The sequence below is a fragment of the Pantherophis guttatus genome, chromosome 2, assembly GCF_059756535.1.
Source record: "Pantherophis guttatus breed Tessera chromosome 2, ASM5975653v1, whole genome shotgun sequence".
NCBI classification, from domain to species: domain Eukaryota; kingdom Metazoa; phylum Chordata; class Lepidosauria; order Squamata; family Colubridae; genus Pantherophis; species Pantherophis guttatus.
Genome location: NC_142064.1, coordinates 196,723,286 through 196,736,219, shown reverse-complemented (window position 1 = coordinate 196,736,219; position 12,934 = coordinate 196,723,286).

Below are 12,934 nucleotides of genomic sequence, written 5' to 3'. Positions count from 1 at the left end.
GTTTGATTCCCATAAAAATAGAGCTTTCTCTGGCTTGGAAATAAATTGCACCTCTCATTAAATTGTCTTTTTAACCACTGTTAATTAAAGAGGCCATAAAATGCTAAACAAAAACCAAATGAAACTCACTTTGTATGTCACATTGCTCCTATAGATGAAGAACCAATTGAGAAACTGTTAATTATTAGATACTTAAATCTGCTGAAGATTGGTAATTAATGACTGAAAGACATTTTTTTCATTTCTCAGTAGCGACATGTTTGTTTCGGAAACTTCCTCCTACCCCCAACTTCTAAAGTGCTTCATGTTTACACATTTGGATTTCCTGTCAGAAAATCTATGTGATGGAAATGTTTATCCAGAAGGAGTCCACCTGTGATGGAATGTAGTGAGGAGGTGGATTTCCAGGAGGGAGGGGTACCTTCCAGGGGAGTAACAGGCAACTCAGTCTATGTAGTAGATGCAGTTAGTAGAGGGCTTAGTTTGGCAAGATTTTGGCTATACGTACAAAACAATAAAAGAACTCAGCTTCAAGCTCCATGAGTCATTTTTGTTTTGGGGCTTGACACCACCTGAATCTTCTAGTCCCTTCTGCACCGCCTGGAGGAATGTAAATGTTGCAGGAATGACTCAACTGAGTCCCATGATCGATTTCTATTCTCCACAAATCCTATAGAGGGAGCTCTAGGCTGGGATTAGATAACGCCTACATCCTGGTAATTGCCACCTTTGATTCAAGCAGCGTATGACAGTCACCGACAACATTCCAGAATTTACTGGAATGTTCTCACTTTATGTCAAGTTACTAACATTTAAGAGACTTAAATTGTTTTTTGAAACAATTCTAAGGATCCTACATATGGAATAGAGTTTGACAGACAAGCAGTGTTACAGGCATAAGACTAGCCTGATTTGATCTTTGCTTAATTTAGTAATTTCAATGTTACTTTTCCACTGTTAGTGTTTCTGTTAAAGCAGAGGTCAAACTGTTTAAAAAAGAGATACAAATATTACCATAATTTTCATATAAAACAATACATAAAAGGAACTGAAAATGACACTTTTTTTTCCAAAATCTTAATTAGTTATAATAGAATCATAGTGACATTTTTTTCTCCCAGAGTAGCAAACTAACTTTTTAAACAAAGTTATATAATACAGAACAGCATATAGGGTTTATAGATTTTTAAAGAGTATATAAAGATTAGTCATTGAAAGCTGATGAAAATCTTATGATTAGGAATGGTAATGAAAATCTTAATCTGTTTTGCTTCAAATGTCCATTTCTGGTTCACTGATGGCAGTTCCATCTTTATTGCAGGATCAAAGAGGAATTATTTGTACCAGGAATCTGGTTTAATAGCCATGTGGGCATTACTGAGTCCATCTCAGTAATTCACATTTCCTGGAGGGAAAGAACAAATCTATAGAAACTTCAACAATTATTCATTAGTTTTATATGTGCTATTAGATATAATATCACGAAACATAAAAGAAATACTCATTTGTGCAACTGTTGTATTTACAATATAGGTAATCAGTCTGTCTTGAGTTATAAGGAACTATAATCAACTATATGTGTATTAAAGAAAACCATCCTGAGGAAAATAAACGATTCTAGGACATCCTGAATGCCACAGTTCATATTTTAAGATTAGCATGTGAACAGTAGATCTACTTCTTAAAAGCATCTATTGTAATTCCAAAAATAGGAGCGTGAAAGTCTTTAAAAATAAAGTGAATGCAAGAAATTCTGTTCTGATACCAGAACCTTTCTAAGGTTTCTGTGTTATGCTTGCAAAAGTATTGGATTTTGATGCTAGTACTTGTGAATACATTATGGACTATTTCTATTTTAAAATACCTATTAAGTTGCTTCTTTAAATTTGAAATTACAATTAATTCATCAATAAATTCTATTCCGAGGATATGAATACTGCAAAGAACGCATCAAAAATGATAGACTTGAGATTTTCTTTATTAGCCCTGTAAATAATTTAAAATATAGAGATATCTCAATACTTGTCATTAATTGGTTTCAGGAGGTGCAGTGAGTACACACACATTTTTTCCATAAGGAATAATGTATTAGTAATGAGGCAACTGACACCAGCAAGTTCTAGCTTATGCATTGAGTACTAAACAAATAAGTACCCAGACAAAATTTTTGCATCAAAATGTGTCAAGTACCAAATTCGACAAGTTTCAAAGCAGTCAAGTATCGAGGTACCACTGTATGTTAATCTATCAGATTTGGATTTGTCCATTATTGGTTTCCTTTTGGAAAATAATAATACCAATAATAATGACTCAATAAGTGAGTAAAAATGTTAAATCCAGTTTAAACATCTAGGTTGCTGTGCAATCAACCAAAATATATTGTTACATATATAAGTAAATTAACAGATGGATGTTTTTATGTTAAAAGATGTGAGGGCTATTTTGAATAGTATTTCAAAATCATGGAATTTGACTGTTTTGAGGAACTTTGGTTATATCTGGTATGTCAAGATAATTCTGAGCGACTGAAAAAATATTGCTACTATGGACATCATGAACTCAGGAAATGTGTACTCTCAAACTAATTGAAAAGGCCATTTTTTTCTACTAATAAGTGATACAATATGTTTTCCTTTAATGTTTTACAAGAACAAACAAATCTTTCTGTAATTTGATATATTCTTATTAAAGAAATGTGGTATTAAATTACATGAATTTAAAATGCTAATTCTTTTGTCATTTTATTTTTCTTTGTTTGCTGTGGTAACAAAAAATTAGACTTGGTAGGTGCATTGCTTTATTTCTTTTTGTTCATTGTTTTATATGTATTTTGAAATAATTGCAGAAATTTTTTTAAAAAATGGCAAAAATCATAGGACAGGTTTTGTGCTTTAAAACATCTTATTCTATTTTTCCTAGCTTTTTAAACTCATTTTTATTTACTTGCTTTAAAAATAGGGACAGGTTATTCACCCTCTCTGCATGGTGTACAAAATCACCAGAAAATTAAATAATGTATTTATTCAAAGCATTTGGAAATGAACCTTTTGCATAGTGCATAAAGTGCTTTTTCGTGTTCCATGTTCATTTCATGAAAAAGAAAGCTAGTGTGCTAACTGAATGTGGAGAAAAACAGTTTTTTTAAATGTGAATCATCTTAATTCATAATTGGCAGCACTACTCTAGGAGTAATTGAGGCTTAAACCCACACAAGTACAGCCCAGAAGTATACTCTTATACATCTTTGTCTGAAATGGTATTGCGTTTCCTGCCTGAGCAGGGGGTTGGACTAGACCGCCAACGTCCCTTCCACTCTGTTATTCTGTTATCTTTACTAAGGCCCAATATAGGTTTTTCTGATTTCAGTTGCATTTCCTCTTGGTATATAGCCATAAGATAGAAAGTTTGACCTTTAATATGATTAGAATTTTCTAGCTAGTCCCAATATTGCCTCTTACATAAATGATCTTCAGATGTGAATAGCACCAATAAGCCCGGCCTCAGTGATGCCATGCATGTGGCAACAGTTTAGAATAGATGCCCATTTTATAGAGCACATGTGAAGAAGCATTTATACGTATAGTATATATTGCTTACTCTTTGAGGACTCCTGGCACTTAGCAAATGTATTAACCTATAACAAAAGATATGCAAATTGCATTTTTAAAAGGCCATAACATTACAGAATCAATCCATTTCAATACCCTGACCTTAATTGCATCCTACACAAGTAATTCATTGCAAAACAATTCCATCCATCCTCTTTAAAGGCATCCAGATGGGCACTATTCAGATTTCTAGCATAGACTTTTCCATAGAAGCAGAAATTAAAAGATCTGTTCTCTTCCCCTCTCTCACCAAAATCCTGACGTTCTGGGCAATTCTCTACATCCCAAATCAGGAACAGTGAACCACACAGATTAGTTCTACCTGAAAGAGATAGCTACCCTGATTTCCCCAAAATAAAACATCCCCTGATAATAAGTCCAATCAGGCTTTTGAGTGCATGGCAATAAGGCCAAGCTCTTATTTCAGGGTTCAAAAAAATATACAGTAAAACAGGGTCTTATTTTCAGGGAAACACGATATCAAAATACTGGTGCCAAGCCATATATGACTTTATAGAAGATTAAGTCACTATGAGCTGTGGTGGTGCAGTGGTTAGAATACAATATTACAGGCTGACTCTGCCCACCACCGGCAGTTCGATCCTAACCAGCTCAAGGTTGACTCAGCCTTCCATCCTTCTGAGTTGGTAAAATGAGGAGCCAGATTGTTGGGGGCAATATGCTGACTCTGTAAACTGCTTAGAGAGTGCTGTAAAAAGCACTATAAAGTGGTATATAAGTCTTAAGTGCTATTGGTATTGCTAAGTGTTATTTTGACTTGTACTTAGAAATCGAAACCTAATAGAGAGCAATGCAGTAACCGCTAAAACAATGTCACTTCTCACCTGTTAATAACAACATTGCTACTGTCATGGCTTCAAAAACACTCCCAAGAACAGAACATTGCAGTGGTCAGCCAGGGTGTGAATTACAGTCACCGGGGCCTATTGCTACAGGAAAGACTGCAACTGGACTTCCGGATGCTCCTTCAGGAGCTCCAGCCCCGTGATTCCGTTTGCCGCTAGAACAGCGAAAATCAGCTGTTCTAGCGGCTTGAAACTCTCCCCCAGGGAAAAAGGGGGTGAGAAGAGCAGAAGGGTCTGGGTAGAGCTCCCCTAGACCCCCAGGCTTTTTTTTTTTTAAGCTTGGGGCTTGCAGGGTGAGAGCTCCCTGAAAGCCCTTCAGTGCTCCGGGTCCGGGACGATTCTGCTTTGTGCAGAACAAGGGGTCGCGACCACACCAGCAGTGCAATTTTAAGGATTATGAGAAAATTTGAATCTGGATGCTGGCAGAGCAAAATCAGGAGAACAGAAAATGCAAGTATTAAACTTTAACTCCGTTTAAAACAAAGAAAAAAAGATGGGGCTTAAGGGCGGCAAAACGAAACTTATAAGTGAAAGTGATCATTAAAGCAGCAACATTGTAAAAGTTACTGGATTACCCAGCAAGAAAAAGGATTTAAAGTGCTAGTGAAATGAAAAAGACTATGGTATTGATTCCAACTACTTTATACTTCTAAATTGTGTGAAAATTATTGGATTTATTGACCTGATAGCTGAATAAATTTAAAGTGGAAATTGAACTATGGCTGACATCAAGGATGGAGGATCATTACTATATGAGCCAGCAAATTCACAAGTTGTGACTGTAAAGATTTTACAAGAACTTTTAAATTTCTATACTTCTGCTATATTGGAATCAATTGAAAGGACTATTCAAAATTATAATCTGGAGAACAACAATGTTTTGCTGGCTGGAAAAGAGGAAGAAAATCAACGTATTTCGACTTTGGAGCAGGGAAAAGAACCAGTCAGGATCACGATGGAAGTTGGCACACTGAAAAAAGAGGTTTTGGCAGAAGCTTCTATGCAGTTAACTGAAAAGCAGCAAATAGACTCTTTCCCGTAGACTGTTTCAAGGAAGGAAGTGACTGATTATATAAGCAGGAAGAGTCGAAATGGAGATTTTGAATTGAAGGAGATAACTTTTAGAAGAGAACAATTTCCAAAGATGCATCAGCCTCAAATCTATATTCAAAAATTTTCGAAAATAAAAGCAGGGGGGGAAGCAATGTTGAAGAAAGTACTATTTCAGAAGAAGGACTGGAAAAAAATATAGAAAGAAAGAAAGAATTGAAGATTAGTTTCTTTTGGGGAGGATTTTAATACTAAATTTGAAAAGTCTACTGAAATTAGCATTTTTTAAGTTTAAGTAAAAATGTTTAACTAAAAATGGATAGCTTTTTAAAAAATTATCAAGGTATTAAAATGATTAACTTTAAACTTAATTGATAACTTTCTGAAAGTTTTGAAACAGATTTTGAAGGATGAACTCAAGAGTTAGAAATAATTTAACTCAATGGATTAATAGTATTTTTAAGGTTATATTTTGAAGAATATTCTATTGAAGTGTTTAAAAAAAACTTACTGAAGTATTAAAATGGTTAATTTAAAATTGAATGGATATGAAATAATATTTTTTTTCTTAAAAGATATGCTTTAAAGAAAGTTTTATAATGTTTAAATTAGAATTCTAAAAGGGGAGGCTGATGAACAATTTTTAAAAGAGGAGTTAAAGAGTGTGAGGGGGTTTTGAATCTTGTAGTAAGTTAGTATATTTTAGCTTATGTTTGTTTAATGCTATACCCTGTTTTTGCTCTGGGAAGTCGGGGGTGGGGGCGGGGAAGGGGGGTTGAAGGTTGTGTGGGGATAAAATGGTTGTCTAATTCTTAATAAAATTAAAAGATAGTTTAATAAATAAATGTATTATTAATAAATGTATTAATAGAGAAGTAAGAAAAGTGGGGGAAATGTTATAATAAAGGAAATGATAATATTAAGATACGATAAATATTGGAAGAACAGAAAGAAGACACAAAAGATATATTCAGAAGATATATTGACTGATTATGTATGTGTTTGTTTGTTTATAAAATAAAAAAACTTTTTGAATTAGGAAAGACTGCAACTGGCACACCAGCTAAATCAAAGCAAAGCCAAGGGTCTCGGAGGGCCTCCAAGTGATGGACTTGCTCCTTCAGAGGAAGTGTTCTTCCTTCCAGAAGTAGAACAAGAGCATTTCAAAAGCCCGATGGTTTTTGAATAAAAGTGACATTGACTTGATATTCAACTTCAGCTTATTACTATACATCTAGTTCCAGTCACAAGGTTGACATTTACTATATTTCCAGCCTGGTCTGAGGTAGAAATCTATAGCTGTGTATAATCAGTATACTGATAACACCTTATCCCAAATCAGTGGATTACCTCTTCCACGACTCCATGGAGACATCAAATAACAGTTGTAAAAGAGCCAAACTCTGTGGAATCCCAAAAGAGGGAAACCCCCAGCTGACCTCTGCTCATTGCCACCAACTGGAATTACACTCTCAGGAAGGAATGGAATGATTACAAAGCAGTGCCCCTAAACCATAATAGTGTGGGTCACAGAACTAGAAAAATAGCATACGTGCAAAAGATTCTCTTCCCCACCCCCCCCCCCACCCCCCATCTACCACAAATCTCACATTTACCATCAGGATGCTCTTTGTTTTCTGATATTAAATCCAATTTTTAAGTCATTGTGTTGGAATCTACAGTTGGATTTTTCCTCTAAAGAAATAGTGGGAAGAACCTAGTGTGGAATAGATATTCCAATATTCTAAATACATTAAGGTTTCAGTGTTCTGTAACATGAAGACAGAAAATATAATATTTGTAGAGCACTGTACATTGCTTGATTAAACTGTGTTATGATTGTTTCATGTAACTAACAATAATTATCCTCTTGCCTCTTGTCTTGATTTGTATTGCATATAAACTGCTCTCTAGATAACCATCTGGAGTCAAAGGAGACAAGAATTCTGGAATCGTCTTTCTCTAACCCAGAGGCTTTCTTCTCCAAATTGACACCACACTTCCCAATACAAGAACATATTTCTTGCCTATCTTTCACAATAAATAAGAGAAACCCAAGATTAATTTTGCAGACCAAGAGTAAAAATAAATAGCCCAAATTCTTTTTAGTTTTTATTTCTGTTCTGGTATCTATTACCCCTTCTCATGGTTTTCAGGCTTTCCTAGAAAGATATTCTAGAAGTCCATGAAATCACGGTTCTTTAAAAACATTTTGCCAAAGGTTGGAATAGGACAGAGTATTTATTGGAAAAGTAAATTTTGCCTCAGACTGTTGACTCCGAGTCTTGTTGTTGAAGTTTTACCCTTTTCAAGCTAGCTAGAGAAAATCTTTGGTGCGTTTCTATCATCCAGTACCTGGATTTTGTAATCCACCCAGACTCTATTAGACTGGGCAGGTGATATCTGTCTGTCTGTCTGTCTATCTTTCCATCCATTTTATAACCAGCAATGTAAAATCAAAGCATCCAGTTCTTTAGCTTTAGCAAACTTTAGCTGAGTTTGGCTTTCGTATACATCAAGTTATTCCCAGGAACCTAGGATGTTGTAACATATCAGCATAGTATAGGTGTGGATCCAAGCATTATGTTCTTTGGTAACTGATAGATGGAAATTTGGTCAATGCATATTAAGGTTGGTTGCACAATCAGCCACATGTTTATACATTTTTATCCACCTCAAGTACTTTCCAAGGATCTGGGATAGGCAGATATTTTGTTTGATGGTGTTAAAGGTATCATCACAGGATATAAGCTGTTTCAAGAAAAGCTGTCTTTCATAATTGACTGAGGGTGATTTGGTAAATGCTGATGGTATTCAAGTGGTGTGCTCTAGGTGTTTTGGGATTGCACCAAAGGCACCTATAACTACAAGGTTTGCCACAATTGTTTTACTTTTATTTGTAGGTCTTTACATTTTGTGATTTTTCTCCAGTTCTTTCTCTTCCATTCTGTTGTCTCCAAGTACTGCAATGTCCATTATCCATATTTTTTGTCTTTCTTATCAACAGTCCTTAAATTTGGTATATTACGTGGCAGGAGTTTTTCTGGTTGAATTGTAAAGTCCCAGAGTACTTTAGCTTCTTCATTTTCTAGCCTGTTCTTTGTCTGTTTTGGTAGTCCCACCAGTTCTTGCTTGCAGGCAAAATGTAATTTCTCATTGATCGTGGGTCCGGCGGTCAGGTATGGGTTAATGCTTTCCGATGTTGCTGGATCGGGTCTGCTAGTTGAGAAGCTCCTCCTCCTCCTCTTGCTCCCCAGCTTTCAGACTCGATCCGATTTGGATCAAGACACGGAATTTGAGCTGCCCTTTGATCGCTATTCTGACAATCATTTCTTTCTCAAATTTTCCCTAATTCCTTTCTAATTTGGCTAGTTTTGGTTTGCAATTATTCCTGCCTGACAGCTCCCCTCTGGGTTGAGCTTACCAGCGAGAAGGGCTTCCGCCTGAGCCCGCTGACGACTGCCTGGCAGTGGGGTTGTAGGCTCCCCTTGGGGTCGAGAGGTTAGGCCAGGCCAGCCTGCTGGAAAAGAAATGTTTTGATGGCACGGCGGAAAGCACGCAGGTCCAGGATCCTCCGTATCTCTGAGGGGAGCTCGTTCCAGATGGCGGGTGCCCCCACAGAGAAGGCTCTCCCCCTGGGGGCTGCCAGTCGACACTGTTTGGCCGATGGCACCCTGAGGAGCCCCTCTCTATGGGAGCGTACTGGTCGGTGAGAGGCTACTGGTGGCAGAAGGCGGTCTCGTAGATACCCCAGTCCTAAGCCATGGAGCGCTCTAAAGGTGGTAACCAAAACCTTGAAGCGCACCTGGAAGACCACTGGGAGCCAGTGCAGCTCGCGCAGGAGGGGGGTCACATGGGAGCGCCCCGTCGCTCCCATAACCACCTGCGCAGACGCATTCTGGACCAGCTGGAGCCTCCGGGTGCTCCTCAAGGGGAGCCCCATGTAGAGAGCATTGCAGTAGTCCAGGTGGGAAGTGACGAGGGCATGAGTGACTGTATTTAACGAGTCCCGATCCAGAAAGGGACGCAACTGGCGAATCAGGTGAACCTAATAAAATGCCCTCCCGGCCACAGCCATCAAGTGCTCTTCTAAAGACAGCTGTGAGTCCAGGAGGACCCCCAGGTTGCGAGCCCTCTCTGTGGGGGCCAACGACTCGCCCCCAATAGTCAGTGATGGCACCAACTGACTATATCGGGATGTCGGAAACCACAGCCACTCGGTCTTGGATGGGTTGAGCCTGAGTCTGTTTCTCCCCATCCAGATCCGTACAGCCTCCAGGCACCGGGACATCACTTCAAGGGCATCATTGGGGTGGTCCGGGGTGGAGATGTACAGCTGGGTGTCATCAGCGTACTGGTGGTACTTCACCCTGAAACCACGGATGATCTCACCCAGCGGCTTCACATAAACGTTGAACAGAAGGGGCGAGAGAACTGACCCTTGTGGCACCCCACATACAAGGGGCCTCGGGGTCGACCTCTGCCCCCCTGCCAACACTGACTGCGACCGGTCGGAGAGGAAAGAGGAGAACCACCGCAACACGGTGCCTCCCACCCCTAACTCTTCCAGCCGGTGCAGCATGATACCATGGTCGATGGTATCAAAAGCCACTGAGAAGTCTAAAAGGACCAGGACAGAGGAGCAACCCCTGTCCCGAGCCCTCCAGAGATCATCAACCAATGTGACCAATGCCGTTTCCGTGTTGTACCCAGGCCTGAAGCCCGACTGGAACGGATCCAGATAAGCCGATTCATCCAGGTACTGAGGGAGCTGTCGTGCTACCACACTCTCAACAACCTTCGCAACAAAGCGAAGATTGGAGACTGGATGGTATTTAGCCAATACTGCCGGGTCCAGGGAAGGCTTCTTGAGGAGAGGTCTCACCACCGCCTCTTTCAAGGCAGCGGGAAAGACACCCTCACTCAGAGAAGCATTTATAATCCCCTGGAGCCAGCACCAACCAGGAGGGACACGGGTCCAATAAACATGTGGCAGCATTCATGATGTTGTCAACCTGAAGGATGCACAAGTATTTGTAGTGAATTTCACTGAGTTTTTGATCTTACTTCCATAGAGCATCTTGATTTCTTTATTTTTCACTATTTTTCCCTTGTTAATGGTAAGTATGGCACATTTATCCAGTTCAAACTCCATTGCAATATTTTGGCTGCATATAGAGATGATGTTGACAGCATTCTATTTCTGATAGTATTTTTCCATATGGTTTCAGATCACTCATTTAATCCTATGCATAGTCAGGATCCTACAACCAACAACAGTCTATGAATGACTAATACAGAAAATGTATGAATTATTTCAACATCTATTTATCAAGTTGCAAGGACATGGTTTATTTATGAATGTGTTAGACAATTGTGGCTTTCTTTTTCCTCTCACTTTGCAGTTAAATAGATTTTTCAAATTATTCTATGAAAGTATCGAATAGCTTTCTACAAAGGCTGCTGGTATAACAATCCTAGAAAGGATTTATGTGATAATAACTTCTTCAGTCTTATTCAGTAGTCCTGATTTAGTCCTGATTTAATATGTGCACCTTTATACTATATGTGCATCCCAGTCATTGCATTCTACAGGACAAACCCCAAGATCAGACCCACATTAAAGGCATTACAGAAATCCAGTCTTGAAGATACCAATACATGAATCCCTATGGCCAATTGTTATAGTACTTTGTAGAATTGTGCTAAAACAGTAACCCACCCTAAAATAGTAATGTAGTGCATTATCAAGAGAGATTCATATCAATTAATAATCCCTCCTCCCTCTCTGGTTGCAGCCCCCAGAGAAGTAATAGTGCACGATTGTGCTATTTCTCCCGTCTTTTTCTTGATCTGATTATTTTGTCCTCTCTTTGACTCCTGCTACAAAAACAAGATTTTAATTTTGTTTCTCTGTTCACATTGTGGAGTTATAGATATTACTGCTTCATTGCTTGGTGCTAATAATTAAATGTCTATAGGACAATATGAAGCATAGCATTTTCCCTATTGCAAAATCTATAATAAGAACAGTAGATGGTGCTACTGATTTAACTGAGGCTTGCAGAGGATCTCTAGATAGAAGACTATTCTCTCTTCTGTTCTCTGCTACTTTCATCAGAGTGCAAACAAGAAAATACAGAGAACAGTTTTTCTGCTTTCTTTACTTTAGTACAACCATGTAACCTGAATTTCCCTCCCTTTTTTTAGCTATGTAGCAACCTGATGCCAGAGGTAAAGTGATACAGTGCTGTCTACTGCTGTAACATTACCATTAATTGATTGATTTTCAAGCTCTAAGGAGACAAGTGGTCTTATATGTTTCATTACATCATGATGAAAATGCCATACAGGTAGTCTTTAGTTAACAATGGTAATTAGGACTGGAATTTTTATCACTAAACAATGCAGTCATAAAGTGCAATGTCATGTGACTGCATCATTTAATGACAGCAATCCTGGCAATCTACTGCTTTCTTTAAGCAAGTTTTGTGGATTGTTAAGTGATTCCCATGTGGCTTGCATGCAGGCCAGCAGATAGGTAAGGCATGGCATGAGGCATGGCACAGTGTAGTGAGACTAGGCGTGGCTGGGTTGCAAGGTGGGAGAGGGTGTGCAGGTAATCAGGGCTGGCTGCTGTCAGGTAGGAGAAAGTGTGCAAGTGGCCCGTTAAGTGTACCATGAGTGTGGCTGAGCAGGAATGGCTCCTGCCAGGGAGGAAAGAGTGCAAGTAACTTATAGGAGTGACTTGTGACCTTTCCTACTGGCTTCCCCATTAACTTTACTTGTGGGAAACCAGCAGGAAAGGGTGCAAAACAGGGGTGGGTTCTAAAAATTTTTACTACCAGTTCTGTGGGCGTGGCTTATTTTGTAGGCATGGCTTGATGGTCATGTGACAATTCTTTAGGATTTAGCAGAGGTACTGGTCTACCAGGCTTTTAACTGCTTGCAGAGCTGTACAGGTCTACTCATTTGTTTTTGGAGGCACTGGTCTACCCATTTATTTTTGCAGGCACCGGTCTACTCATTTGTTTTTGGAGGCATTGGTCTACCCATTTATTTTTGCAGGCACCGGTCTACCACCACACTGCCTTTTAACACTGATCAGCTGTAGGGCGGCCCTTTGAAGCCCCACGGCAAGAGTTTAAACAGCTTTTTCCTTCTAGCCGATCAGCTGGGACTCAGGAGGCAGCAATAGATTGGGGGTGGCGCCAAATAAAAGGTAAGAATAACGCAGGGGAGCGGGGGGGCAGAACCAGTTCGGTGACATCATATCGTCACCGCTACTGGCTCGGCGGAACTGGGCCAAACCGGGAGGAACCCACTACTGGTGCAAAAGGTGATCACATGACCATAAGATGCTGCAACTGTTAAGTTGAGCTGATTGCCAAGTGCCCAGATTGTGACCAC